This window comes from Notolepis coatsorum, assembly GCF_963971535.1.
Source record: "Notolepis coatsorum genome assembly, chromosome: 4".
NCBI classification, from domain to species: Eukaryota; Metazoa; Chordata; class Actinopteri; order Aulopiformes; family Paralepididae; genus Notolepis; species Notolepis coatsorum.
Window position 1 is genome coordinate 19,686,062 of NC_140168.1, and position 3,755 is coordinate 19,689,816.

The 3,755-nt window shown below is 44.2% G+C and overlaps 1 long non-coding RNA gene across 1 annotated transcript; it reads left to right on the forward strand.

Moving 5' to 3' along the window:
* Positions 1-1,295: 1,295 nt before the first annotated feature.
* On the forward strand, positions 1,296-3,429 carry LOC311227210. The gene is made up of 5 exons (XR_014619578.1): positions 1,296-1,424; positions 1,918-2,035; positions 2,163-2,486; positions 2,748-3,008; positions 3,142-3,429. It is a non-coding gene; the product is annotated as an uncharacterized lncRNA (long non-coding RNA).
* Positions 3,430-3,755: the final 326 nt, after the last annotated feature.

Here is a 3,755-nt window from a genome sequence, read left to right on the forward strand (position 1 = left end):
TTCCTATCAAGGTTTCCTAAATCTATAGCCCAGGGTGTTTTCCTTGCCATAGTCACCATAGGCATAGGCTGAGGGGTATAAAGGCTCCAAACCCTGTAAAGCGTCTTTGTGACAATGTCTGTTTTGAAAAGTGCTATACAAATAAATGTGAATTGAACTTACACAGAGCAAGAAGTGATCACCATGGTGTGGTTCCCTGCTCCATGCAGGAAACAGTATGGCATCCTTGGATTGCAGGTCATCCTATTATTCGATTTAGAGATAAATAACAAAACATTCGAATTGAAGTACAAATTCACCATTCCATGGTTGAAAAGAATGCTACACCCATAGTAAAAAAAAAAAAAAAAAAAGAGCACTCACCGGAAGACCAACCGTCGGGTCCACATTGCCTTTCTTCCAGGTTGGCACCACATACATGTCCACAATGTGAACATCTCTTCCCTTTATAGCAAAATTATTATCCAAAAAGTAATGTTATATCAGAAGTTATTGTTACCCAACAAATGCCATTGTATTGGAAAGTATAAATAATTACCTGTCTTCGAGCAGTCTCTCCTATAATCTTAAAGCAGGCGTTTCCAATCTATATAAAAAGAATCACATCCCTGGTGGTGAAGTAAGCGGTGCACGACATGTATCTCATGCTACGAACATCTCATGCTACAAACGGACACTTAAAAGAAAAGAAAAAGTTATACAGCCAAATCTTGTATGCATTACATTAACTGTCTTCATTAACAGTCTTTCCTATGATATTGCATCAAAGTCAACACATCCAGGACCAAAGACACTATAAGACTTAGAGAACACTCACATTGGAATCCATGCACTGCTCCAAACCGAGGCTCCAGAAATCTTCACGTGTAAAGGTGCTCCCATAGTCGAGCAGACTGTACACAGAGCAGACTCCGCGGATGTCCGCGCGGCTCTTTGAGCTTTCATAGTCGAGCAGATCTCAGCGGACGTCCGCGGTCTATTTCCTACATTTCTCGCTCCAGTTTTACTACATTTCCCACAATTCTTTCGCGCTGTTTACACTTCTGTTAATAATGGCGTCAGATGATGAAGAAGAGCTCCTCTGTTTACTGGCTTTGCGGGATAAAAAGCAGAGACGGTGGTATGTGAGGCCACTAAATGAAAAAAGGGATGAGGAAGGGGAGTTCAGCATGTTGGTGAAGGATATGCGAAGTTTTGATGAAGAGAAACATTTTAGTTACTTCCGAATGGACAGTCACAAGTTTGACGACCTGGTAGCGCGCCTAGCTCCATACCTCCTTCACCACGGGACCCATCGCTCACCGATCACTTCTGCCCAAAGAGTGGCTGTGACATTGCGGGTTCTCGCCACCGGTTGTTCCGAACAGTGCGTTTCCGCCAGTTATAGACTGGGCACATCAACTGTGTCTGCAATTGTCTCGGAGGTGAGTTGCTTTTCTTTTTTTGGGATATTGTGGGGGAGGCAGTGTTGGGGGAAATACTTTGAAAACTTACCAAAACGAGCTACTCCACAATGAAAAGTTGTTAGCTGTCAGCTAATATACTATGTACTATGTTACTATCCTTAATATACTACTACCTATCATTAGCTTGTTAAACTAAAACGACTTGTATAAAGTACCATAATCTGAGTCTGGAATATAATAATGTAGCCTACAGTTTATACAGTCTGATCTGTGACTTTGTAGGGTCTAATCAAGCCTATAGCATTTGTCTCTGGTGCATCAACACAACTTTTTATTTAACACATGTAGAGGAGGCAAATCACAAATCACACGCTCACACAGACTTTAATACTCTCTCTTGACCTATCAGATATGTCTTCTGAAAGGCAAGACAAAGACAATGACTTTTATGGTCCTTGATTTAGAGACATATTCCAAGATCTAATGTCCCAAATATGAATTTCCACCACAGGTATGTCAAGCTATATGGGCGGCTCTCCAGTCAGAGTATGTGGCTTTCCCTTCCGGACACCAGTGGACCGTCATCGCACGTGATTTCTGGCGACTATGGGATTATCCTCTCCTTTTAGGTCTGTTGTTATACTATCTATCCGTTTGTCTGTCTGTCTACTAACAATTATATCTGTCTGTTTGTCTGTGTCTGTCTGTCTATCTGTCTCTAATCTATTAACAATTCTATCTATTCTAATTTATCAGGAGCTGTGGATGGAAAACACATCCAAATCCGTTGCCCTCCCAAAGCTGGGAGCGATTTTTTTAATTATAAGGGGACTCACTCCCTTGTCCTCCTGGCTGTGTGTGACGCCCATTATCGTTTCACGATGGTCGATGTGGGAGCATATGGGCGTCAGAGTGACGGTGGGGTCTTTCAGGAGAGTGAGTTTGGGCAGAAACTCCTGAGTGGCACACTGACTATACCGCCACCCGATGTCCTCCCTGGCACAGAGGTCACCAGTCCTCATGTCTTTGTCGGAGATGCTGCCTTTCCACTCCATGAGAATCTCATGCGACCCTACCCTGGTAAGATTCTAAAAATGCAATTATGGTGGTGTGTTTAATCTTGGTGTTTACCAGTATGGACATCCTCAATTGATGAGCTTCTATCCCAAGGCCATCTATGTAACAACCCATCATCTACTCATTGCACATACATCCACATGCACACACTCACTTTTAAACAAACACTCACCTTATTAACACCCACTTTTGACACTTTATTATAACTACATTATATTTACCTATTTAATAAAGACATTTTCACTATTGATTTATCATGCATAGGCTCAAATCTCGGAGAACCGGACCAGGTTTACAACTATCGTCACAGCAGGGCTCAGAGAATAATTGAGAACTCATTTGGAATAATGTCAGCCAGATGGCGGATCCTTGGCCGCCCAATAGAGTTTAATCCCTCCAAGACGGTCCATGTGGTCAAAGCGTGTGTAGCGCTACACAATTGGCTGACCTACACCGATGACCATCGCCAGTACATCCCCCCGAATTACGTCGACACTACAACTCCATCGGGAGACATCATGCCAGGTGATTATACACACACACACACACACTGTACAGAGTATCACCTTCTACAACACAATAACCCCCCCCCCCCCCCCCCTGTCACTGAGTAGTGATTCTGATTAACAATTCCAGTTCTCGTTTCCCATCCCTGCAGGCGAATGGAGGCAGGTAGCTGGACAGGATGGCCCCCTTGACCCTCAAGCTCGGATCAGAAGGCCCAGAGCTACCCGAACAGCATATGCTGTGAGAAACAACTTGCGGGACTTCTTCTCATCGCCTCATGGTCTTGTGCCATGGCAAACTGCCACTATAAGAAGAGGCAGATTATAATATATATGAAGTGGTCTCCTCCCTGCTCTTCTTCAGATGATGGAGCTCCTCTCCCAGCTGCTGAATGGTGCAGAGCTCAGTCAAACTGGCCAGAGTCATCTCTCTAAACTCTTTGGGCAGCAGTGACCGCCGGTGAGCGATGGATCCCATGGTGAAGGAGGTATGGAGCTAGGCGCGCTACCAGGTCGTCAAACTTGTGACTGTCCATTCGGAAGTAACTAAAATGTTTCTCTTCATCAAAACTTCGCATGTCCTTCACCAACATGCTGAACTCCCCTTCCTCATCCCTTTCTGGACCAGTTTGGAGGGTGTGGATGGGTGGACTGGTCATTCATCACCTTCTTCTCATTATAGTCAGCAAACGGCTCCTCTGGATGGGCCAACAGAGTCTCCTCCTTGTGTTTTTTCTTGCTTTTAGAGGAACACACCAACATTTTG